This window comes from Falco naumanni, chromosome 12 (genome assembly GCF_017639655.2).
Source record: "Falco naumanni isolate bFalNau1 chromosome 12, bFalNau1.pat, whole genome shotgun sequence".
NCBI lineage: Eukaryota > Metazoa > Chordata > Aves > Falconiformes > Falconidae > Falco > Falco naumanni.
The window spans coordinates 3,782,616-3,810,512 of record NC_054065.1 but is presented as its reverse complement, the minus strand read 5'-3'; the positions used below and the strand labels follow the sequence as shown (position 1 = coordinate 3,810,512).

At 41.2% G+C, this 27,897-nt stretch overlaps 1 long non-coding RNA gene across 1 annotated transcript in view; it reads right to left on the bottom strand.

Annotated features, from left to right (window-relative positions):
* Positions 1 to 2,974: 2,974 nt before the first annotated feature.
* LOC121096238 overlaps positions 2,975 to 27,897 on the bottom strand; it is a 321,096-nt gene continuing 296,173 nt past the window's right edge. Inside the window, exon 3 of the long non-coding RNA XR_005830409.1 lies at positions 2,975 to 3,050. This is a non-coding gene — a long non-coding RNA (uncharacterized LOC121096238). The remainder of the gene's footprint in view (positions 3,051 to 27,897) is intronic.

Here is a 27,897-nt window from a genome sequence, read left to right as displayed (position 1 = left end):
TACGACTCCTTAAAAGAGTGGCATTTCAATGCATGTATGCACTCTGTATTAGGATGAAGGCTGTCTCGGTGACATCATGCCTATGGAGAAGTGGAATGTAGCTGGAGACAACAAAGATGAAAACAGTGATTTATTTACTTTAATACCTGTATCCAAATGTAACAGGTAACGTGAAGGGATAATTACAGGCATCGTAAGAAAGGGGTTGCTGATGCTGTGATCTGGCAGACACACTAAGTTCCTCAGGAGACAAGCTCTTTAAAAGTTTACAGACTATGCTGGGCAAAGACATAGGTGATTCAGTGCAAAGAGTTTTTACAGAAAAATGTAGAAACTAAGAGTAAAGGCAGATATGTTTAAACTTCAGGTAACTGAGAGTTATCAGGGTTTGGATAATTGAAGTATATTTGCCTACACTGTCGCTCACCTTTGAGCCCTACCTAGGCATCTTGGCATTTATGTAGTCTGAAATCCTGAAAGCTCTGAGTTTAGACAACTAAATTGTTGCTTGTCAATTTAGTCTTGACTGAAAGACAGGTGTTTTGTTTCAGAGTAACGCTCCTTTCAGACTCCTCTACTCCCAAATTCAGATTACTGAGCTAACCAAAAATGAAATAACTTACAAGCAGATGAAGATATTTACATACCTTGAACAAAGGAATACTTTGGGCAAAATAGGGGTTTTTAATTATTGCTTGTTTTTCGTCATATGGGATTCTCAGCTCTAGTTCTCTGGTTGGAGCTGGAGGAGCTTGGAGACTTACAGGTTCCTACACTTTTGGTAATCTGGTAGGTCCTTTGCTACTGCTATGCAGTTTTACAAGCTTGTTCTGCTGAATGCAAACTGCTCTCTGGACAGTCTTGAACAAAAATCCAGACAAGGTTCTGAACCAGAATTCTCCAAAAATGAAATTCTGGAAGTAGACACACAGATAAGGCCGCTACACATACAGCAGTCAAATGCCAACAGTGCAAGCGTCTGTTAGCCACCTGATGCCTACATCCTAACTTTACACCTAATTCAAAGTGGGTCATTATTATTGGGCCTTCATTATTATCCCTAGTAAATGACTGGGATCCTTTCCAATAATGAACAAGTTCTCTCCTGGCACAACTTTGCACAGGCAACTTACACAGTCCAGGAGCTGCATATGCTGATGGTGCCACTGGGATCCCACATCTGACTGTGGCTACAGTTTTGTGCTGTTAATGCAATGGAAAGTGAATCAAGGAGCCCAGAAAACAGCTCAGGCAGAACACAGCACCACCCATCTGACCCGAAATTTAGCCTGCCTTTGAGATGCTGCTGCCTGTGAGCAGCAGATGAGTCCATTACCATGAAGTGCTTCATTGCAGAAAACTGCAGAGACCTACAGTGCACTGACCCAATGCTGCCTACATTCATGCCATCTGATAATTCAGGTTTTCCCTTTTCCATGCCTCTGTACCTGGGTGCTGGTGCCCATACACTTCTGGCTTCTTGGTGCTGTGGCAGGGTTTGGACCGTAAGTCCTCTGTTTATGCCATTAAGTGTGCTGAAGGCAAGAGAATACAAGCTTCATCACATTGACCTGCCAATAACCTCAGCTCTGACCTGAAGGGATCCTGTGTTCTAGCATAGGTTAAGGGTCTCATTTAATTTAGAACCTTAAGCTGGATTTGAACTGTAGCCCCAGAAGTAAAAAGCCAGTGTTTTTATCTGGGAAGCCACATGGCTCTGGTTTCCTGATTGGTACTTGTGACATCCCAGTATTGGCAAACCACGGAGATATTAACTGTGTGCTCTATTTTCTGCCCTTAATTATGGCCAGCTAGTCTGATTTTTCTTTCTTTCTTTTTTTTTTTTTTTTTTTTTAAAGGATTTGAGTGACAAAGTGACTATGCATATCATTCCACATTTGAACTGTAAGACTTCAGTATTTCTACCTCTAGTGTGTAATTGGATCAGCTGCCAGTTACAGAAAGGAGCTGGGTGAGTATTAAGTGTGTGGAAAATGAAGAAGAGTCCAAGTGTGAAGGGGAGGAATAATTTGACAAAGCCTGCAGCGAGCTGTACGTGGTTTTCTCATTCCAAAATGGAGTAGGTTTTGAAGTGCATGAGAAAAAAAAACTGGCTTTGATTTACTAGCTTTAGTTCACAGAATGCTAGCCACAATCTTGGAGTGACGCAAGACATACAGAAAGCCACAGTTCCTGCCCCAAGGAGCTTACAATACCAACATTATCATAACAAGGATGGCTGAGTGCCAAACTGAAAAACAGTCTGCTTGTATCTGGCTCACTAAAGCTGCACCTTGAACAACCTTGTCAGGCAGCACACAAATCCATTGCCATGGGCTTGGCATCATGACTGGGGCTTAGTGTGTTCATGGTATGGTGATCCTTAAACCATTGCACTGAATGCTCTTTTGTGCGTTGTCACTGTAGCACTTACTTTAAATTTGAGTTTCTCAAAGAACAGTATAAAGCTAATGTAAGCATGAAACATTTAAAAATCTACGACAAAAATTCAAAGTAAACCTCAGCCCTTTAAAAAGGTGAAAAATAGATGAAGACTCTGTCCAGTCAAAAAGTGAGAGTATTTCTCTCAGGACAAGAAATTGCCTTGCCACTGAGTTCCTCCATTAACCACAGTTATGGCAGGATAATACAGACAGAAAGACAGTTCTTTATCCCTTAGGTGTTCAACCACATATACCTTCATAAAATGCAAGCAAATCCTCTCAGAAATTAATAGACAGTTTGTAGGTTTCTGGTCAAATGCTGCTGGTGGGACAGAAAAGCTGGATACTGATTGGGTAGCCAGAACATCCTTCACTTTACATTTCAAGTTAACTCTAAGATGAAACCCAGGACAACAGTCTGATCTTGAGGTAACACATTTAGCGACTAAGGAGAGAGGACTGCAGCCTACAAAGAACAGGTCACGACATCCACAGCAGCTCATAAAAAAAGCAGAAGAAATGGCAATTACCTGGAAATTCACAGATAGTTGTCCCTCAGCTGTAGAAATCCACCATTAAATCCCCCATACAATCCACCATGCTGATCTGTAAGGAATAAGCGAGAAACATTCATTAGCAGCTCAAACAAACATAAAGGATTACAAATTTGCCAAGTGGACCGACTGCCCAGTGGCAGCCAGGACACACGTAGTATTGCCAGGAAGGTGGAGAGAGCAAAGTACAGCTGAGCTTTTCCGTCTCCCAACTCTAGGCTGCTCTAAGCTATACTTGGTGATTTACTGCCTATTGGACCAAACTGATGTTCTGGGATTTGGAAATTCTTCTGCTACGTCTTAAATAGCAGCCACTAATCGAGAGGAGTGATGTCCAAAAGGGTCCCTGGGCTATGGCCATAAAGCATACTCTCTCACTGGTATGAAAGTTCTGCATACAAGTCTATCAAGGCAAAAACATAACGAAAAAAACCTCAAAACAATTTCTCTCTGACTCTCCAAGGGAGGCAGGGCATTAAGACAGAATGCCCTACCTCAAAGGAAGTCAAGATTAGATCAGAACATCTCAGAGAAATAGAAAGGGAGAGATGGCATAAGCGCTAGTGTAAAGGTTTTATCAGCATGAGTTTGGGATGACCACGTTACTCATAGGTCACTGTGCTTTCCAGCTGACTAGCAACAGATGAAATAAGGAAGACAAGGGCCTCCGGATTTCCAGGTAGCAGCTGTAGCCAAGTCTGCCTTTCTTCTGCCCTTTTAGTCTGGAATATGCATGGTGCTGCTCAGAAAGCAACGGACTTCGTATGCCAAAGGGAACCCACTGTGAGATCCCACTATCACCAGACAAGCTCTAGAAGAACATCAAGACATTTTTTTTTTGTGTTGATAGAGGGAAGAAAACTTCAAATGCAAGGCATTTGTTTGCGCCTACAATTTGCGTACTTCCAGTGTTTCATAATATTGAACTAGAACAAGTACTTCAGAGATCCTTGTGGATCTCAGCCCACGTACAGCAGGAAGGCACCAGGAATGAGTTATCCTGATGTAAATGCACAACCATTATGGCATAAGCCAGGCATAGTTCTTCATGTCTCAAACAGCAGCCATAATACTGAGATTTTGTTATATCATAAAGACATTACAAATATAATTTATTTATGCTGAAGTGATGCCACTCTGCCAGGTGCTATACAAAGACTTTACTGCGGACTACTTGCATTTTTCAGAATGTACCATCTAATCAGATATACACATAGAGATCCCAACAGCTGAGTTGAAAATGATATTGTCATTCCTGACATTTCTCAAATTAGCAAGAGCTATAATGAAGCTTTAAGATGTCTCTTTCAAGGATTTGTTGGATAACTCTTGCTGGGAATGGATGCACACAGGGTAACCTCTGTGCTTAATTCTCTCATCGTGTACTACGTTGCTTGTTTCCTGCATTCAGAGATCTCCTACTTGTGTTTGAACTCTCTGAATACTCTCTTCAGCAACACACAAGGAGCCAGAGGCCTTGGTAACCTTCTACTCCAGTAGTTCTTTTCCTGCAGTCAGGAAATTACCTCTTTTTTTGTTTTCTTTCTGTTGTGGTTTTGGGGTTTTTTTATTTGGTGGTGGTTTTTTTTGTTGTTGTTGTTTGTTTTGTTTTTGTTTTTTGTTGTTGTTGTTGTTTTGGTTTGGCTTTTTATTGCAAAGAACTAGAGGAATTCCCCCTTCCAGTGCCTGGCTTTATGCTGGGCCCTGATGGCAGTGATTGGTGACAGCAGCAAAAAAAACCCAAGCCACACCACTCACAAACAGAAGTGTCTCATTTTGCATAGAGTTTTATGTCAATATTTTGATAATTTCAGCAATTTCACATTTGTATGGGTATTGAGATATCTAGAAAATGATGTATGTTTCAAATAACTTCAGTAAGCATCACAGTATGCCTGTGTCAATGCTTGTACAATTTTCCATGAAGAACTCAAATCAGATAAAACTCTGAGATTTGATTTTCAGCTGCTAGAAGTCCACAAAGATAACATAATTACTGGTATGACAGTTTAAACCTGCAAAATACCTTACCCTAAAATATCCTGGCCCCTCTGTCTCCTTCATTCGAGCAGAGGGAACAGCTACCAGCAGGGGAAGGTTTCACGCCTCTGCCTCCCATGCTCTTCAGCAACCTGAGTTCGCATAAGAAGCTGGAGGCTGTAGCTACCTTCTGCCCCAGCAGCTTTTCTTTTTCCTTCATTCAGGACATTGTCTTTCTTTTATCTTAACGTCACAAACAAGAGAATTCCCCCTTCTGCTGTCCAGCTTTGAGAGAAGAGCCTGATTTGTGGTTTTCGATAAAAATTCCCCAGAAGTTCTCACAGGGCTCCCTGACTTCAGTGGGGCAGACCAAGCTGAAAAGGGATGTTCCTGCTGTTGGCCAGCACCCTTCCTTGCCCAGTACTCTATTGCTGGTGGCAGTGCACGCAGCTCAGGCCATCATGCCACAGTGCTCTGCCTCCCAGCACAGCTCTGTCACTGTGTGTGCAGTGCTCCTGTCATGCACTTAGTGTGACAGACCAGAGGAGAGCAGAGGTACGGTAGGAAAGGAACAGAGCCAGGCCCAGTGGCACTGGGAAAGTGTCACCAGAGGTATCAGTCTCTGCAGGACAGAGGGAAGCAGAGCTGAGGGCTGCGGAGAGGGGTCGGAGAGAAAAAGTAAGTGACACCTCTCATATGTTTTGCCAGGATATAGGAAGAAGAAAAGAAGCATGAGACAGACAAAACAAGAGGTAAAAGTAGTTTAGGAAAGAAGGGGGAAAATGCACGGAAAACATCATAATAAAGGAGCAGCATCAGTAGCAACAAGTCCAGGAGAAAAGAGGACTGATGGATAGCTATGCTAGCATGAGTGAGGAAGGATAAACCAAACCCTTTCAAAGCATTAAAAAAGAAACCAAAACGCATTTAAAAAAAACTAGCGAGGAAAAAAAAAAAAAACAACCAAAAAAACAGAAGACAAAACACAGAGAGGGGATTTGTATGAGCACAAAAGCAGAGGTCAGTACCCCGTGGTCATTTCCTAAGAAAGGAGGAAGTAGAAGTGAAGGAAAATACCTAAATATAAAAGACTGCTTATAAAGAAATGATACACTGACTGTTACCCTGTGGTTTTTTTGGAAGTTTGCTATTAGCATATCTCCAATGATAAATGCCTTAATACGATGCCAGTTTTCTGTAGGCAGAAATGCACAAATGCAGCAAATCAGTTCTGCCAGCACACAGTGCAGTCACAAGAACTCATTTCTCCCCATACCACATGTCACCACTTTTGTCCATGCACATCATCTCTCCAGCATAAACCCTTAGAAGAGGCATGCAGTAGGGTGGTAAAGCCAGAGGATGTTTAGCAATACAGAGGATAAGAATACAACTGTATAACTACATTAGGAGACTAGAGCTTAATTCAAACAATAATTACACAGATCTATCTCTGACCAAGGCTCCTCAATCCACATCCTGTGCCAGTTAACTTGCAAACCAGTTTGTCTAGACAGAAAAAATACCTTGCCGAGACTACCAAATCTCAAAATTGCCAAGAGTCTCATCTGAATGGCAATGACGTCCATAAAAAGACCGGATGGGTAAGAACATGTTCAGGAGCTGTTTGGTCTACTGCTAGGCCTGAGCTGGTAGCCCACTAAGCTCAGGCTAATGTCTCAAATCCTCTCCAGGATGCTGTGATCCTCTTGGAGGACAGCGCCGAGCTCTCCTTTCCACAGGGAGAGAAGCACCTGAGCCACCCCACCAACCTGGAGCCTGAAAGAGAAGCCACGGTGGGGATTTCCAGGCCCAATGCTGGGCAGGGATGGCTCCATAGAAGAAAGGTGGATGGGAAGAACTAAGCAAAGACTAAAGCTAGGTTTAATTTTGCAGAAATCACTCAGGCCCTTCTCCTAGCTCCAGAGAGCAGAGCACATGCCCTGCTCAGTACAAGGGAGGTAATTCCAGACCTGAGACTTAAGCCAAGACTATTTTGGTACATAACTACATATTTTGATTGACAGAAAGAACCATTTTGCATGCTGGCCTACTTTTAAAAGTAAAGATGTATGGGTGGCCCTCAGCCATTATGCAGAAGTTTGATGGAGTTCAAAGTTGTGCCCACTGACATGTTTTCAAGCAGAGAAATACCTGCAACCAATCCTTAGGTGTCATACTGCATGTGAGCAACACCTGTTCTCACTTCCATCCCATCAGTGGGGTTATACAATTAACATTAATCATTTTAAAGGCAATCTTCTGCCAATTGATCAGGGCCCCAATCTGGAAGGGATAGATTCAGACTGACACTGAAAGTTGATTTTGCAACGTATGTATGTACATACACTTGCAACAAAAGAGCCACAGAGAGTAGTGGTTCTTTTTATCATCTTACTATTACTAGCAGTAGAATTCAGTTAGCTTCTGCAGTATCACACCAACGTAAGGGAGATGGCAGTCTGTCCCCAAATCCTAAATTCCACAAATTCCCATACTGTGCTGCTACAAAGATGAGGCTGCTTCAGAGACGGAGCAGATACTGCCTAGATCTTGCAGTCTTTACTCAGACTTCAACTCACCAACTGTAATAGAAGTATTACCTTAATTCATGATAGCATTTTCACTAAGACTGCTTCTGTACACATCTAATTTGCCAAAATAAATGTTGTTTGGTGTTTGTTTTTTTTTTCCTGGGGGTGGGAAAGAAGATACAGATTAATTTTTTAAATAATAATAAAAAAAAAATCCACATCCTCTTTTTCTGAAACAGACAGCTTAGAGACACAGAACAGCTTTTTTTTGTCACCCCCCCCCCCCAACCCTTGTTATGTACACCACCCCAGTTCTACCCTTGCTTTAAGATTAAGTGTCGATCTGAAGATTGACTGTGCTATCCTTAAGGCCTGACATTCTTTGGATTTGGTTATTATATCAAGGTGCATTTGTGCTTCTAAATGGACAGCTGTACCATAAATGGAACACAAAGGAGCAAGATCCAGCCTGTTCCAGCATGGGTCCAAAGCCCGGAGTGTCTGTGAGGCTGTAGTCTTTTGTTTCAAATGCAGATAGATAAACTACAGCCTTTTTTCCATGACGGTTATAATGCAGAATATGAAAAACTCTTGGGATGGTTTAAGCTGCAGGGTATTCTCCCAGAGTTCTGTCCAAGAATAATCTAGTAAAAATGTGGACAGAGAACCATCGACCTCTGCTTTCCCCCGAACATATGCAGCTCTGATCAGTCTGGTATTTCAAGAAAAACAAGGTCCTGAACCCTAATCCTCAGACACATAACAAAGCGCACTTCACAGCTGTGATGCACAGCTACTATCAGCTCCGAGGCCTGAGTGGGTCCCAAGACAATGCCTCCTTTATCACCCAGAGGACAAATATCTAGACAGCAATATTTTCTGCTTGAATGCTTCAAGCATCTCTCGCAACTCCTGACTGAAAGAGAAAACTGAGCTGAGAGTGTTTGCTGAGTGATTATTTTAATTTACTACTTGATGTAAATCTAAATGAACTGACATCCAGCTTGAGATGGACAGAAAACAATCATTGTGAAAAAAGAAAGAAGGCTAATATTACAATATCATTTGAGTAGCACAGGTTTAGGCAACTTTAGCAGTGGCAATGTAATAGATAGTGAGGCAGGGTTTGCATTTCCTTTTCTTCACTCAATTACCATAATAAGTTCTGTAATTTTAGGGCTGTTTATTTATCAGGTGATGATAACAAAGACGCTCAGAACACGGTGTCTGAATGCAATACTACAAAGCATCACAGTTGTAAGCCCTCGCATGCAGAGGGACTGCTGATTCTCACATACCTGATTATCTGTGTGTACGTGTGTGTACATGTTTTCAGAAGCAACTATATTCCCTTTTCTGTTAATCGGTAAAATGGCACATCTTTTGCATCTGGCTTGAGGCAAAGGGAGGGAAACAAGTAGAAAAGCACGAAAACTTCCTGGTAAAGTTCTCCAGTGCTTTAAAACCTGTCAAGTCACTGCTGAGCTTTCTTGTATGAACAATAGATTTGGGACCTGGCCTGCCTGTGCCTGGGAGTCTGTCACTGCTGCTCTCTGATCCGGGTTTCCAACATTTGATGGCTGCGCAGTGTCACAGAACAGCTGGAGGAGAGGCGCCCCGGCTGAGTGCATGAGATGGAGGGAAAAAAACCCAACAAACAAAAAGCAAAAGAAGAGATTTCTTTGTGAGGCAGACACATGCATCTGGGCTCTGCCAGAGCGAGACGTGTCACCTTGCAACGTGGCCTGTGGCATCCTACACCAAGATGAAGAAGTATCACTGCCCCGCAGGCCCCCCTTGTTCCCAAATCAGGGCCAGGGAGAGGGTGCGCCACATGCAATGCAACCCCAGAGAGAGGTCCAGCAAAATCTCCCTCTGGTGGGGCTCAGCAGTGGGATCACCACCTCCTGCAGCTTCTAAAGGCATTTTTCCAGCAGGAGACCACCTCTTCAAGCCCCTCCAGGCATAGCATGCCATGGCAGCACCAACAGCCTGGAAAAGTGGGTAGGAGGCACCGCTAGCCCATCGCTCAGTGCCTCTCTCTCAGCACATCAAAGAGCCATATTGCACCCCCAAGGCTGACTGAATGCACCTGAGGCAACTTTTCATTCCACCCTGAGATGCTTGTGTCGGTTTTGGGGGAATTTATGGTTGGAAAGACTAATCCACAGACATAATTTCTTGCACATTGCCTTAAAAGTATGTGCCTAATTTGAAACAAAACTCACAGTGTAATGTTCCATTTTGCATATACGAAAGACTCATGGAAAAACTTGTAATTGAATAAAAGGAGTTGAATAAAGATGAAACTCGATGGGTTTCTAAGACTGCCATTCAACATCCTCGAGTTTTTGGACAAATACAATGTCTTCCTATTAAATGATTTGAACCACTACCTTACAGAAATCTCTGCAGTTCCTTCTTAAATTCTACAGGAGGCTCAAAAGCACGTTGGAAATATTTTTACTCTGTACCATAAGATGTTTTTCATCAGAGTAACATGCCTCTTAACCCATAGCTATATATTCAATTAAATTGCATGGGCATATGTGTGTTTATTTACATAATGTGTAAATGTATAGCTGGGTATATATAAACAAAAGGCTTTCATAACACAGAGGAACACACATGGCGGTATAATTTGTGTATACGCACACTGTGTAACTGCAGCCGTTCATGTCAACACCATTCATCACCTGTATTCGCCAAAATGGTGTCAGTACTGTTCTGCACACTGCCTACAAGTTCACCACAATGATAATCTCCCTTCTCAATTAATTAAGGACAATTTAAATATTTTAAGTGAATTACATTTACATGACAAAAACAGTAGAATTTAAATTGTGAGGCTGTGAACACAAAACCTGTGATGAAGTCCCTCTTTCAACACAGTCACATAGAAAGATTTTACAAATTGACAGTATACATTATGCACAGCCTAACTGTGGACATTTTCTGTCAAGCACTTAAACAGAGAGACACAACAACGGCTCCAGTGTGAAAAAAGAATTATCTGTAGGGGACTGGTCCTCACTAAGGGCAACCTTGACAAGCCCAAGCATGTACCTGGATCAGAATTTAAAATAACTCTGCCATACCATAGTTGTTCCCTCATGAAGCTTTGTCTAAATTATCATGGATTTGCAAAGGATTCATTAACTGCCCTTATGTAAAAGTACTATCAAACCTGCTAGACTGAGCATCTTTTAAATGCCCCTGTTAAATATTGCTTCAGTAAGAGAGTTACAAATGCATGGCATGAAACGTTCCAGATGGAAATTATTTTTTTGTTAGTTCTGGGGGGCTACTTACAACAAATCTGAAATTTTACATTCAGGACTCACACAGCAGCGAGATAATATTTTCCATTCTAGGGGCAAAATTCTGTGAGGAAGTTTTTAAGAAATCTAGCTTGTATTTATAGCCTTACCATACAGCTACTACGGATCTAGCACTCTTTTCACTGATGAAGTGTCTGATTAACACACACCGTTACTGGGATTTGCAAATTAAAGGCTGGATCTTGCAACACTTATGTGAGTCAGCCTTAATCACATGAGTAGTCCACAGCAGGAGTAAATGTTGCAGGATCGGGCCCTTCCAAAATGAGCAAAGCTTCATTAGCCCCTTCACGTGATTTTATAAATATGCATGCTGTAACGGAGTGTGATGATGTAGGTATGTACAAGCTCATGCTGCTCATGAGTACCAACAGAGATGTGGGACTTCCACAAATAAAAACAGGTAATATAAGACTGGTTAATGCCATACAAAAAGTAACAGAAAGGAGGGAGTGACCTCTCCATTTTCCTCAGATTATTCCCTGGCAATACAACAAAACACACTACTAATACCAATGCAGAAGGGTAGTTCTAGCTTCTGTTGCTTCACCAACAGAGTGACAAGCACTCCTACTCAGACTGGAAGAAGTTGCCAAATGGTGCCCATACTTCCCAGCATCTAAGAAAAAGACAATTGTAGCTTAGCTGTAAAAAAAGTATCTTCCTGACACTGAAGTGGACTGCATCCACATCCAAGACAGCTGCAAATGAGCTTCTCAGCCGGTTAAATGCCCTCCCCCACTGGCTCCAGGCCACGCACTAGGCTGCTTTTGCAGTTGACCCAGCGTTGGAGCATGCAGTGCAGCATGGATCTGCTTGCAGAAGATCTGAAGGTGCGTGGAGTTCCTGCTGCTCATGCTTCCCCGAGTTCAACAACACTCGGCACATGATGTCATACGGGGCTATTGCAGAGATGATACTGACATCACAAAGAGGGAGCAGAAACCACCTGAAAACCCAAAGAACTGATAATTCCTCAGAGGCAGTTTTCCTGCCAGTGTCCCTTGTCATAAGAAATGGGGGAATAAGCACCCTTTCCCTGAGAGAAGAGGTATTGCTTACCCAGAAGTAATTTTTTCTGGGGTGTCAACACTTCAATCTAAAAACAACACTGCATTTCCTGTTGGTAATTCTTAGCTGTAATTATGAAAACTATCACAATTAGGCTATTATAATAATAAAAATCAATTCCTTTTCAAAGATTCAAGAGCCATCTTTTTTTATGAAAAAGAACATACAGAAACACCAAAATCCCTTGAATTCTTTCTCGTGCCACAGAATCTGAACACAATTTATCTGGATAAGTTTTGATTATAGCCTTTCCAGAAAGACAGTACTCTGTATAAATAAAAAGAAATATAATTGATAAATGTAGTCAGATGGCACCAGGTTGTTTAAATAGACCATTAAGCTCAAAATGTCTAAAGTTAAATTAGATTGTATTCTCTTTCACCTAGGGCTTTTGTAAGGCACAACTGGCATGTATAGTCTTGTCCACATTAAATTTTACTGCCACGGTCAAAAAGCAGCATAAGTCTGAAGCTTGTGTAGAATTTTCTGTCTTTATTTGACGTGATCATAGTAGATGAATTAGCTCCCTTGGTGCAGAGAGTGAAAGAAGGTTAGTTGAGGGAAATAAGGAATTTTCAGAGGAAAGAAAAAGTTTGAGGGAAACATATGGTTTAAATGCTCTAGCCTATTTCAGATCAAGCTGAGAGAGTTGAGATCTGTTGGTTCAGAGATCCAGTTCACTGCACATTCCTACTGTGCCTGCCTACTAATTGCATCCCATGTTTGTCAATCAAATATTTGCAATTAACAAAAATATTCCCTTAAGAGACATATAACAGAGGCTGCTAAGGATCCATTGCTTTGCTATTAGAGTCAGCTCACACAAAAAAAAAAAAAAAAAAAAAAAAAAAAAGTCTTTACAATTATTCTGCTGATGATGACACTGCCAGACACTTGCAGTCAAAACATTAACAAGCAGAATAGGTGGCATGGGGGCTTTTCAAAGAGATTTTTTTCAAAGAAGAAAAACTTTGATCTTAGTGTTTCTGACCCATCCTCCACCTCTGATTCTTCAATCTACAAGTACATATAGTAGTTTAATTTCACTCAGTGCATAACTTGCCTAAGGATAAACGTTGATCTAGATTTTTTTTTATTTAACTCCAATTTAACTGATGCTCTAAAGCTGCCCTATCACTGCATAATATACACTCACACAAGGTTTCTAAGCAGAAACTGAAGCAAGCAGACTAGAATAATAAGAAATGCACAAGGTTCAGAGGAAACATTAATTTGTAAATAGGTAGAAATGCCAGTAATTTGTTGGGAATTGAAGACCTTCTGTATGAAACAGTGAAGCTTAGCAGCTGTGCACTGCTGTTTTATAAATCAATATTACATCTGAAGGTGGTGTTTGAATGCTTGTATCATTGTGGTTTGAGTCAAACAAAGTTCTGTGATAAGAAATGATCAAACAAAACAAACAAAATCCCTTCCCTGTCTTGTCGGATAAATTCCAAACATAATTCCACAAGAGGGATAGAACATTCAAATCATCCACTTTTTTATAATTGCATAAACCCCTCAGTCACAGAAAGATGATTGGATTGGTGATGGACTATTGTATTCTCAAAGACATGGATCATGCCAACGGAGAGCTCCTGCAAAATGATAATAGTGTGCGCATTTTCTGTATGACCTAAGTGGTGAGCTTTAAACCCCATCCAAGCCAAAATGCAGCGGTCTGGTGTGAACATGACTGGGACCAGGGGACTCCAGCCTTCCACTTCCACCTCTAAAACTAATTCCTTCAGTGCCATGAGCAACCACTTATCCTCACTGCTGCAGTTTCTCCATCTGAATACAGAGGATAATGTACAGCCAGCTAACGAAAAGAGCTCAGACTTAGGCCAAGTCTACCCAAGGAAAAATTTGCCAGCATAGCTCAGCAGGTACAGCTTGATTAGCAGATTTGCCTCATGTTGACACAGCCCGCACCTGCAAACAGAGTATTTTTCCTGCCATCTACCAATTCTCCCATGCAAAATGAAGCAGAATCCCAACAATGTTAATGATTTTCCCAATCCAAAGTGATCTAAAATACTGCACGTCCCCATGAGTGACATTGCTTCATTTTCTCAAAGGCTGTAAATAATCATGAAATTTCTGAAGACACAAAGGAGCTGCCTTCCCTTGCCTTTTTTTTTATTTTTATAAAATATTCCCTTCATTTAGGCTGTGACTTAAAAAAAACCCCTCAGTATCACAAAGCCATGTATTTGTGGCTGTAATATTTGCAAGGAACAGGCAAAGAGGTAAGATACAACATTTCTCATAACCCACCAAGCCCAGCTACTGGAAAGTCAGTAAAGAAGGGGAGTTGGAGAGCTGTGTCTGCAAAGAAATATCCTGAGAGACATCTGCTGGCCACTTTTACCTTGCCGAGCTCCATTCACTGCTGAGCACACAAGTTTGCAACATTGGACTTTCTGAGTCAAGGGGCAACTTGGTGGTCATACAAATCATAACTCCACAGCAAATGAGTATCAACCAACAGCCCTGCCTTTGGGCTCCATAAAAGATTTAGCAACATCCTTATTGTCTGACTTATTACGAAAGCAAACAAATTCATCACTGTGACTGCAATGAAGCGGGCTGCAGAGAAGCAGGACAGCTGAACAGCATCCCACACCAAGCCTGTAGGCACGTCTCCAGCCTAGTGACCAGCGACAGACTTCCCTGCCACTGCTGAATAAACAGACTCTGAGGCTTGGCATTTGCTTCCCACAGCTGCCTATGTACAACTCTGCACGGCCACTCGCGTTGGCTTTGCAACCACAGCAGATAAAGGAGGACAGCAAAGCTGGGCAGCACAGATAGCGACAAAAAGAAGACAGAGCCTTGCTAGCTCTCAAATGGCGGTGTTGGGGAGATTTTTAATTGCAGGCTTGCATCAAAAAGCCCCATTTGTAAATATTCAGCTACCCTTTTGCAGGGGGATGTCAGATTACAGAATTTTATCAAGTTTGAGGTGGGAAAAGAAGAGGAGGACATGGAGGAGGAGGGTATTTTTGTTTCTGTCCTTCATTTCCTGATAAGGAGACACTTTTGATCCAAGATTTTTTTCCCCTTTCTTCTTTTGCCTGGTTTTTGGTGTTGGGGTTTTGTTGGTTTTTTTTTTGGTTGTTGTTTTGGGTTTTTTTTGTTTTAATCTGGTAGCATAAATTTGTTTCACAAGATGCAGGTGTTTGAAATATTTAAGAAGTTCTCTGGTTTTGTATTCCTAGCCTCATTGATGAGAAAGCTTACGCATCATGACATGGTGAGTTGAAGCAATGATTAAAAGGCTATTGCATATGCTCTTCCCAGCTGAGTTGTTGTTCTCGTCGTTGTTTTTAGAGCACAGCGAAAGTGTCTGCAACAGCTGCTAATAAGCTCTTATGCGACTCTAACATCATGATCTGATCACCCCAGAAGTGCATAGAGGGAGCTGAGGAACCTGGTCTCAGCAATTTGACAAAAACATCCCTGACATATTTCAGCTACTGTAGAAAGTTTGTGACACTGAAAGGAAATTAAATTGTGTGTGGAAGGTTGAATAGGAACGTGGGGCTGCTGTTTGTGTGCACATGAGATTTAAAGCCATGAGCAAAGCAGGGACATGTGTGTTTTCAAAGGCACAAGTGGGAATTAGGCACACAACTTCCATCGACTTGTAATGGAAGAACTACCCTTTGTGCCTTTGAAATTCTCCCCCTTTCTTTACTATACTTCAGTAAGAAACAATGCTGAAAACCTAAGAACATTTTAAAAGGTATCGTACCTGGAGTGTTGCTGCTTTAGGACATTAATCTCGAGGCACAAGATGAAACCACCCCAATATACTGATCCTCCTGATTTCATAGATGTCCCAAGAAATCAGCCTATAATACCTTTTGCTCACAGGTTCAGATTTAGGGTACTCTAAAAGTATAACTTCACAATGGACCAGTTCAGGAATTTCCATCGGCCTGCACTGGAGGGCACATAACTAATTGGTATCTCTTCCTGTGCAAAGTCAACGGTATGGGAAGAGTAGCATAATTACATCTAAAGGTCTAACCCTTGGGATTCTCCCATATAAAACCAAAATGCATTGTTTCATCAGCAGAGGAAGAAAGACATTGGTTCATTTAAGACAGATCCAGGTGGATGGACCTGAACCTATACAAGTATGTTGCCAAACCTGCACGACTGCATAGGTGTGTGCTTATGTGCCATTTGGCTCTAATTTTGGTAAATGTAGTGGTAGCTGTTCAGTTCTTGTGTTAACAGTGTCATGCTGTCTCTGCAAGATGACTGTGAGCAAACAGTCTGAAGATGTTTTAGCAGTGCATATAGCTGCATATATTTTCCATAAATAGGAGTTTATTCTTTGGCAGACAAGCTAGCATTAGAGCTGCAAAAACACAAGGAGTATAGTAAGTGCTGGGAAAAAGAAAAGCAAGCAGAGAGACAATCTGTGAAGCAGAAGAAATAAATAGACACTGAAAAGAAAGAAAAATAGAAGAATGAGGAGAAAAACTAAAAAGCAAAGGTGAAATGAAAAGAGAAGAGATGGTAAGGAAAACAGAGAAGTCAGAAGTACTGAAAACAACTTGTGTATGAAAAAATAAAGGGGTGAAAAAGCAGAAGAGGAATCAGAAAACGTTTTAACTATTTTTGAATTTACTGCCACCAATGGTGCGGTGGAGGTCCTGCTCCAGCTGCCTCAGCCCTTATCCTGTGTCAAGCAGACTAGTGGTGCTTGATCGGTGATAGGGAATAACGGTGACTCTTTTTTGTTAGTAATTGACAGGAAGTGCTGTTTGCCATTGTGTCAGTTCAGCACAGCACCAGCAGGCAGGCCGGCATCACTGCCGGTGATAGAAACTCTGTGGAAAGGTTCTTGCTGTGAGCAGAGTCAGCTACTCAATATAAACCTCTGAGGCTTGTTAGCAAGAGATCTAGGAGATAGCTTTTTCAGTCTTCTGGTAATACAGAGCAGTGGTTTATATGGCAGCTCTGAAGCCCTGAAAACAACCACTCCCAAGTGCTGCAACAGACCCCGATAGTTTAAGCACTGCGGAGGACTTGTTGAATGCAAACAGTTTATGTACACCTCATTATACAGCTCCTCTGTGTTCCGTGCTTCCTCAGTTGTGGAAACGGCACAAATCCAGCAGTAATGTTTTGCAAACCACACCACAGCACAGAGCTTGGGACACCCCAAATGCTTTTTTACCCAGCTTTTCAAAAAGCAGTTGATTCCTAAGGCAATGGGACCAAGTACTTTTTTTTTTTAGTATTAATCTTCATCCATAATAATTAAAACTGACCTCTCTGTAAGTACCACTGGTTTCTTTTTTTCACTGAAGTACAAACAGGAAAAAAAACCCAAAAACTAAACACCAAACCAGAAGTTTTAAGGGAGGGGTTAGAGAGAGGACAGCCAAGCCACGACGGTCAGGGAGATCAGCAACTATAAAGTGCGAATGTACACCTTTGCTTAAGCAAAAAGGAAACTCTCAACTGATACAAGGTGCCTGAAATGATGCATGCATGGGCTGGCTCTACTCATGCAAACAGATGTAGCAACAAATTAAAAATAAAAAAGAAAGAAAAAAAAATAGGTCACCTCATTCATAAATTTTCCTGAGGTTTTCTCTGATTTCACAAAGTCCTGTTTAAATGAGCAGAGATGACAATGGCAATTTCTGCTGGAAAACAAAACTCTGAGCTCAACAACCAAAGATGAGCATAAACCCATTCTTTTCCTACACAGAGATGAACTCAGCATCAATTAATTTAGGACACAACTTTCTGAAGCTTGGTTATTCCCTTGGGCAACAACTTTACCTCACATTAATTTACAGTTCAATGGCAATTTTATGGATACTTGAACTTTTATTACTGTATAACCTATACAACCAGAGTTGAACAGATTTTGCTAGTAGGATAAATGATCACTTGGTTATAAAATGAGTTATTGGCATTGCCTTTTTAATACATTACAGGCCAGTCAGCAGCTGTTTTCTCTGACCGTTCAAGTCTCCTGTACCCACACCCTGAGCTGAGGGGGGACACTGCCCCGCTGCCATCACCACCAGCATGACAGCCAAACAGGAGACAACAAGGCTTTTTGCCCCAGGACTCCTTGTAGCCCAGATAGCAAGGCAGAGTGTTCAAACCCAAAAGCACTCCTGGGTTTTGCAGATGCTGACAGCTGGCCATCCCATTTGCTCTCACTTCATTCAAACATTGAAGTCCATTTTCTCTATCACTAAGGAGCAAATCCAAGCTCTGTACCTTCAGGGCTGTATTTATTCTGGCAGAATCTGGCCCAGTACCCTTGGCACAAACTCCTAGAAATGGTGCAACACTCATTTTTTGGTAACCTGAAGAACACTTGTGGTTGAAATTAGCACACACTAGAAGTTCCTTTGTTTATAAACCTTATTCTCAGAAATTAACTTTAAACTCTCCAAAAGTAAATATATATATATATATATATATATATATATATATATATATATATATATATAAATGGCTGAAACAACCCCCCTATTTTATAAACCAGACCATTTCAAGTACCAGGTGGCCCACGAGACATTTGTATCAGCACACTTGAGGGAGTGGTCTGTGGTAGGATGGTGCAAATGAATGGCTAGGGTAGAAAAGCTTCTTCCAGAGCTTGTGTAACTGCGAGGGTACAGTTCTAGTAATAAGCACTGCAGAGCCTGGACTCAGAAAACGCTGTGGAACAGGTATATAGACAACTAAAATTATCTTATTTAGCAACTTTGATTTTAAATAATCTGAAAGAAAATGTTTGGGGGAAGGCATTTAATGTTATTATTTCCATAACATCATAAATTACCTTCCACTTTCCACATTCCCTTAATGACTACTTCTTTTCAGAGTTCCGCATCTTACTGATATCCTCCCCCTACACTGTGCTCTCATACTGCTCTCAGCTATTTCATCCACATTGGTCACAGTGTCCCAGGCTATGTTACCTTCTGGAATTTACCTTAATTCATGTTAAATACAATCAGAAAAATCACACTGTGGAAAGCACAGCCATGCTAAAAACGATTACTATGGGCAAAATTATCAGTAGCTTATTATTCTAGCTCAGAGTATTTATCCTATGCTATTGATTTTATTACAGAAAACCCCTTACACTATGTAATAGCTACTATAAAATCTGCTGCTTTGCACTGCTAGTTTAAAAATAGCACTATAATATTTAAAATAAATGTGCGGCAAATTATTTTAAAATTGTGGAAAAGACAAAATCCAGTGCAGTGCAAAATGCCATTTTTCAAGAGAGAAAACAACAAAATACTAATATTGCCTTAGTCGATATTTCAGTTTTAGGTAAAATTCACCTTGAAATCTAGCCATCAATTTCTTACAACACCAGAATTGATTTTTTAAAAAATCTAGTAGTAACTTCATTTAAATCCAGTCTTTCTAAATCTGTAGCACTTCAGAAAATGTAACTGAGTGGAAGAAGTCTCTTTTTTCAGCTTTAAATCCTATTTGGTGAGTACCTAAAATAATACAATATGCACCCTGAATGAAAGTATGAGTCTATGTGTGCATGTATACTCCTCGTGGGATCCTTTTAAGGATGCTGGCTGCATACAGATTGTTGGTGCAAGATCACCGCTGTATGGAAGGGTCTGAAGATTTTTAGCTTCAAGCTCTTTTTAAGAACTTGGGAGGTCTAGATTCAACAGTCAGAAGTGGGAAAGAGTATGCACTTGAAGAGAATGGCTTTATGAAACCCTTCAAGTATTTAAGAATTAGAGCTATTAAATGCATGATCTATGACTTTTAAAGCTCTGATCTGCCTAATCTTTCTTCCATCCCTCTCCCCCAAAGGCATTAATAAAGCCCAAATTAAGCCATGCCAAATCCTCATTTTCCATCTGAGTTTGATGTTTCAAAGGCTATGCAGTTCTACCTTTGTTTTGACATACAAAATGTCACCTTTGCTTGGAAATGTACATATTGGGTAATAAAAGAGGAAATAAAGACTTCCCCTATGTTGTAATCTGTGTGTTATGGTCTGTCAGCAATCAACAGGGGCAGGTGTTAAACTCACCATCCTGTCTTAGAAGCTGTTCTTTATTTAATCAAATTCCTTTTATTCCCCGTAGGGGATGTCTAAAACAGGAGATTCATCATATCTATTACCCACTTTCTCTAAAGGTATGATAACAAACTACCCCAGACTTAGGTGTACCCAAAAGTCGCCAAAGTGTTCCATCCCTAAACTAGCATCAGCCTAAGCTGTGCAGACACATCAGCGCATCGTCAAAGGCACCCTGGGCTTTGTCTGTCTTGGTGCAAAAGTCCTGCGATGCCTGCAAGTGATAAACCCCAACCACTTAGCTTTGCCCACTGCCAAACCTGTGGCTTGAAACAACGCCTTGGTAGAAAGGCAAAATTCTCAGGTGAACTGTATCTTTTATGAGACTGACTGGCGCACTTAGAAGAAACAGAGAAGCCCTGGGGGCCACCAGCCTTGCTTCAGACCAATACGGATAGAAGCAGCAATGTTGGAACTAAGTTCTTCTTTTGCTTCCTTTCAGACCTGAAGAAAGACTTATGTTCCTGAAAGCTTTTTTTTTTTCCCTCCATAATTATTTTCATTGGTTTCATAAAACATTTTATTTCTCTTCACAGCCCATGGCATGATTACAGCCACAGAGTATAAAGGCCAGAGCAGCATTTTACTATTCCCAATAAGATTATTAGAGAAACATCTTAGTATTTTGCAAACCCAAGTTTTTTACCTTCTACACACAGGTGGTGCCGCTTCCCCACCATTGCTTTTAACTATTTCAACAGAAAGAAAAAGAGCATGTCACGGAGATTGCAGAAGGAGTAATTTCCATCTGTGAATCCCCCAGTGCCACCTTCGGACAGGTCAAGAGGAATCATTCAGCAGCAAGTATTAGACCCCAGGAGCTGAGCTGGTCCTTCCAAAGGTCTTTCAGCTGAAGCTGGACACCTCAACCCTTTCTGTCCTCCCTGCCAAGCATATTGCCTTCCCTCTACCCATCACATCAGCTAGAGGGTCAGCTACTGAAAGTGCCACCTGAACTGTACAGCTCTGAATGCTGATGAGCTGCACTGGAGAGTGTTAAATTGAATCTGGCCAGCCTGTAAATCAGGATCATACATTTCTCCTCTCACTATTAATTTATTCAGTAGAGGAAGGCATTTCATACACTGAGTTTTAGTGTCTGTTATTTGATGGTAATCGATTAATTTTTAACTATCTTTCAGCCCTCTGATGTTCTATAAATAGCCTAAGCTAATAGAGACATTTTTACACTAGGAATGCAGATCCACTGTGAGGTTATTTGAAAGAAAAAAAAAGGAGTCTAGTCTAGTATGTTTGTTCAATGTGTTATTAACTTGGAAAGGAAATTGAGCTATAGTGAACTACATAGATCTGATTCTGACAGCTGCAAACAATTCACAGTGAAAATGACTCAGCCTAATTCACATTTTTTAATTCTTTTCTCCCCCACTTTCTTTTGCAGCCAAATAAAGGGTTCAAAATGACCTTGAGTTGAAAACCCTAAATTTATCTTAGTGTTTTCTTCTTTCTTAGTGTTATATCCAAAACTTCCTTACGGGGAAGTCAGTAAAATCAGGGGAAAAACCCAAAAAACAAAACCCCTCCCCTCCCCTCCTAGTTTATTGTGAGGTTTTCAGATCCCGAAAAGGGAGGAATAATATGAATATAGATTTGATTCACTCGGCAATTCCCTATAAGAGAGAGCTCAGACCTTAATAACACGAATGGCAAATGCAGAGCTCAGGTGCCGTGGAAGGCGCATGACAGGGGATTGGAGGGAGCATGGGGCAGTGGCTGCCAGCGGGGAGTCTCATGTCACACTTCACTTGAGAAAAGGAGACTCATCATTGGCAGGGGACAGGCTGAAACTTCACCCAGGGTAGATTTCAGCCCTGTTCCTCCAGCTGCTAGAACAGCAACACAACTCTCCATTGCTTTCCCCTTCATTTCCTGGTACCTTTCTGATGCTTTTTGGTGTACCTTCTCATTTTGCTTCAAATACTTTCCAGATAGTGCTGTGGGCAATGTAAGTTGTTGTTCAGAAATTCAGTTTGGAGGGATAGGATTGACACAAATGCTCAATTGTGGTGGGAAACTCAGAAACATTAGTGGTCTTTTTTTTTTTTTTTTTTTTAATTTACATTTTCCCTGTTAGTTCACCCTGAGATCCCAATGGCATAATTTACTAATTAATTACTATTATTAGCTAATGGCAGTGAAAACTGAAATTACTGCCTGCCTTAAGCATAACAAAATTGACAATAAATCTGTAGTCTGTGAATCACTTTCTTGTACAGGTCTGTTAACCAAACACCAACAGCAGTGGCTGCCTTGACGCTTGCCAGAAAACCATCTCGTCCACTCTGGTGCGCAGCCTTCGTGTTCCAAAGAGAGGCGCAAGTAAGATAAAGGATGGACACTTGTGTTCCTGGGCACTGGGTACACAGAGGCACTACCAGATTTGAGAGGGCTTTGTCCTCTACCTGACCAAAAACCACGGGTGATGGTTCTGCGGAAATAGGGGCTGGAATTGGCCCTTTCAAGCAGCAGCACATCCATTATCTCCTGTTTGTCACAGCAAGCGTGCACCCAACAACACAGAGATGGCTACTGCTATCGGCACCAGGTACTTGCTGGTTGAATGCAAAATGTTTTGGGGGTTTCTTCAGATTTGCATTCTCCATGTACATACGTGCCACTTTTTAATGCCAAAATGTAGGCCTCTAAATCCCTTGCAGGTGTCTAAACAAGCACTCTGCTTTGCAAAATCACTGAGTCTGTTGAGTTCCCTTGGGGATTCTGCCTCAGCCTGGTACTGCCCCATGTGATGGGTGAGATTATTGCACTTAAGTGCTCAGAGGTCTTTTCAGAGAGCCGAGGTGCAATTAAGCAATGGGTAACAGGTATATGAAATACAAGAGAGTTGTACAAGAATACAAGAAATACAAGAAATACAATACTGCTGTGTTGAATGGGAGACTTGCCTCACCCAAACGCGTTTCAAGGATTCTGCCTTGGTGGAGTCAGCAAGTGGCAGTGGAGGAGTCTTCCACACCGCTGGGGTGGGCCACACACAGGAGTTACTTTGGGATACATCAAAGGCAGTGTGCAAGGTGGGGAACCAGCAGGGAAAAGCCTGAATAGGTTTCTCAAGGATGTGGCTGAAAACAGGAAGAAGAGGAGGAGGGGCACCTGAACAGCGAGCGAGGAGGCTGCAGGAGACAGGAGGTGTGGGAATGCCAGCAGCAGAGCTCAGGAGGTCAGTGCGGGGCCCTGGCAGTGGTTGTGCCAAGACTGCTGGGCAAGGGAGTGCTGCTAAACCCGGGAAATGCACTGCAAGAGGGAGGTGGCAGCAAAGCAGTTCTCAAGGGTGGGAAGCACTACGCTCTGCAAGCCAAATGCTCTGGCAGTAGTCCTGTGCCATCCTCTCACAGCCACTGCGGTAGGTATAGATGCCTGGACATGGGAATGGGGGAGAGTCAGGAACTTCTCTAATTCACTCTGCAGCTATTTTGCAGGTTAGCATCACTTCCCAGTCGCATGGGAACCCTACCCTCCATATGCAGCTACTTGCATCGGTCAGTGCTATGCAATTTTCCAAAATATATGCATGACTTTTTCACTGTGCCTTACATGTTCCAGGCAGCCCATCCTCCAGGCTCAGCCTTGCCCCAGTCCAGATGCAACCCGCTGTTATAACCCTCCCTGAGAATTAAACTGCAGAAGACATTCTGTCTGAGAGCAGGTGTATGGGTTTGTGTCTGTATGCATGCGGATGCCTATATAACAATTATTCTCTCTCCCAATCTGAAACAGTGGGTGGTCACTAATGTTAGACCAAAATCAATAGGTAGAGAAGAAACTGTTTACAAAAGCATGACAATGACTAGGCCACTCAAAAAGGAAGTTAGCATCGTTACAAGAAGAAAACACTCAGAAGAGGGCTATAATTTAGGGCCTAGATACCACAGTGACTGGGAACTGCATAGACAGATTAGGCAAAAAATTAAATGTGTTTAGACAGACAAAACGCAAGAGTCAGATTAAAGAAATCAGCTTCAATATAGTGAAGGGAATACTCTCTCACCCTCCAAAAGTATACAAAAGACAGCAAAAACAAGAAGCTGCCAGCCAAAATTACCAATGCAGTTCCATTTAACAAAAAATCAATATTACAATAAGATGCCAGTAATGAAAGAAAAACCACAGCAGTATCTCAATAAAGATTACAAATTACAAGATTATAAATGGAGAGCCACAGTCATTTTGGACAGACAAATACGACCACAGTACAACTGGAGGCCAAACGATGGTTTAGGAAAAATGCCTGCAGCTTTCAAGAGAACCAATGGGAGAAGCAAACATGCATCTAAGGGCAGAATTTGGCTCTAGGACTAGCCCATGAATAATTGTGGCATGGAGATATAGAATATTGCAGAAATAAGAGACCTGCTCATTAGAAACCCATCTAGACAAGCCCATGGGAAGATCCTGGAGTAAAATTTCTGCCATTTATTTTTTTCAAGAATCTGGTGCCAGTCTTGAGTTATCTTTAAGGCACCAATTTTAGGAATGATTTCTCTTCCATCCAAAGAGCTCTTAAGTAACTTACAGGCATTTGACAAACAAGATTCACAATGCTCCAAAAGCTGCTCCTACAGATGCCACTGGTGAGGACTCCTCACTGTGACGATGCAAGATCCGTCTCACCAAAAAGACAATAAACCAGGTAAAAATATGTGTCTCGTTTTGGAAACGAGAGAAACCACAGCTAAGGAATACTGAAGTGAGTGGTTTGAAGTCTTGCAATGAGTCAGAAATAAAAGAAGAAACACAGGACTTCCATTGAATCAGCTCATTTAACTCTCAGCCCATCTCAGCTTCTGTGCAAAAAGCTTATTTAAACAAGACAAATAACACTACACACACACCCCGCACACACCTCCAGGACACACTTTCATTTTCATTCTGGCACGTCTCTATCATCAAATCACTAAACAAAAAGCAGAATCTTCCGTGTAGAACTGAGACTTCTTTCTGTTTGTGCAGTGGTTTTGCAGCATCTAAGCCCATGCTTAAGAGATGTTTGTTCATCCTTGTCCTCTTTATTTCATTAGACAGTACTTTCACAGGACAGAGTATTGTCAGGACTTTTTATTTCTAAATAAACAAGTTGGAGAAAACCAAAACAAACTGCGTTAGAGGCTCAGGACAGATACTAAATGGAATCATGAGAAGGTATGGTGGAAATTACTAAACTGAATATGTAGATAACACCTCCAGAGAATGATAGAAAGCGTAGGTAGGCCATCAGGGCAGCAAAGACTTCAATATAGGCAGAGATATCTACCAGAGCTGGAAAGGAAGCTTTAGCAACAGATCACAAAGAAAATATAGATTGAAGCCAATAAACTGCAGGAAAACTAAAATCAAAACGATAGGTGAAAGAAATGCATGTATCCACATTGTGAGAAGTCCATTGAATTGAGCAAATGATACTCCTCCTAGGGGAATGATTCATTACCATATGGAAAAGACATAGCCTATGATAAAGGATGGGGGGAAATCACTGAATAGCAGAATCTACCTACAGAAATTGAAAAAGAACATTCTTGTTGAATTGTGGCAAAAGTACTTCAAAATTCCAACAGGCCTGACTAGCACAGATATGGAGGGAAGAAAAAAAAGCATGCTAAAATATGTGATATCATGCCCACAGGCAAAGGTGAAGGTCGAATCAGAGAAAATTTTAAATGCGCTGAGAAACAAGCAGCATCAGCAAGAGTGGTGCCAGAAACGAACAGATTTTATTCATCTCTACTTCAGGACCAAAAGAGGGGGAAAAAAGAAATACTGGAAGCCCTTCTTAGTTAGGGGCTGCATCTCCATGCCACTGACCTACTTATACTTCAAGCACTATGTTTGAAGAGACATGCTAATGCTCAAGAAAAAGGTCTTATACCACAACAATATTGTATTACAACAGTGCACACAGTCTGGCTGTTAGGGGATTTATAAGCCAAGCACACAAATAGACAGTAATGAGTTACTCACCAGAGGCTGTCAGCAAAGTTGCTAATTAGTACAAATGGTAGTAGATTTTGTAATACTGTCCCCTGCTTTAGTGGGAACTGTTCCAAGACCACCTAACCTGTATCTCACTGGATAAAAAAAACCTTACTCCCCTTAGTCCAGCATGACATTTCTGACGATTTTAAAGTATGAGACAAAATTTGAGTTAAAATGGAAACTCAGGTGCAAACTTTAACATCAGAACAAACTGACTCACAACCGCCTAATTCCTGATGAGACACCCCACATGCAGAAAATAATTACTCCTCACTCTCATCACGAAAGACCTGATCCACTGATGTCAACAGAAGCCCTTCAATTGAATTCTGTAAGAACTGGGCCAAGTCCCAAGATTGTGTGTGCCACTGCTGCTGTGGATAGCAATACACCTTGAGTTACTGAGTCTACAAAACTGATAAAAACCTCTGTTAACCAGCAGTTATAGTACTTCCATTATACACAACGTGCAGCTAAAACCATCAGAAAAGGCAATTAGAGGGGACACAGTCTTAATATGCTACCATCAAACAGAGCAACGCTTTATCTTCTCAGAATTTCAGAGGATCACAACAACAAAACTGTTGACATCTTAAAGTCTCTATTAAGAAATATGGTGCTGAATGGAAAATAAGGAGAATTATTGATTGGTTATTACAGATTAAATATTTTTCTTATTTAAGAATTGCAGCAAAGTTGCATTCCTGTTCCCTCTGCCAATGAATGCACAGAAAAAACAGCACATCAAATTTAATGAGTTTTTCTGGCACTACTTCCTTCAAAAATAATCAGGTTTTAAAAACCACTGACCTGTCTAGCCACTGAGAATGTAAGACATTTTCTATTAAAGTATGTCTTTCTATCAGCAGAAATATTTTCTGTAATATTTTCTACTGTAAAAAGCCCTAGGAAATTAAACTAGATCAAAAATATTTAATATGTATTAAAAAAAACAATTTAGACAAGAAAGGTCAGTAATCGAAAGGTGTGATACCTACAATCAGAGCCAAGTTACAAAAAGGTTAGCCATTTATAGCCAACTTAAACAACACACAATTAAGGTTAACTTGGCTCTGCTGGTGTATATAAACCCACACATGAGGATTGTGGGGGGCTAAGACAGTTTCAGCAGTGTCTTATTTACCTTGGCCATTTTCTTGACTAACGTTTTGTAGACCAGCTCTATTTGTAGACATCACACCTTTTCACACATTCTTTACACTTGGCATCTAACTAACACATCCTAAATGTTTGCCCCAAACATTGTATTTTGTTTAGAAAAAAAAATTGTCAGAAGTTCGTATGTACAAGAATAGAGAAAAAGACATCCTGTTCCATCAATGAACGTGCAAATTCCTGTGTGTCACAAATTCAAACCACAAATTCATCGTGACACTCTTTTACAGAGGATTAGAGGAGTTGGGAAATGAGAAGGAGACTTACCACCTGTAGATCACCCATTCAAACACAGCTGGACTGGCCATCATGAAAAATTGCTATTACGAGATGGTGGCCTGGGGAGCTGTAGGATATGAAAAGCTGATAGGGAGGAAAATAAATAAATAAATAAAAAAAAGTCTATCAAAATATATTTCAGCAGCTCAGACGTTTTACTAGAGGAAAAAGTTAACCGAAAAATGGTTGCTTTCTACCAGAAATTTATCTATATTGTAAAAAACGAATACATTTCAGCTCCATTCCCTTCTCAAAGTAAATGGGTGTATTTTATACCAGGGGTAATTCAGTCCCATGATATCTCAACCACATTATGTGCCAATTCTCTTCTACCAGCTTTGCTCCCCTGACAGAGTATACATCATGCAGTGCCCAGCATACAGGGAC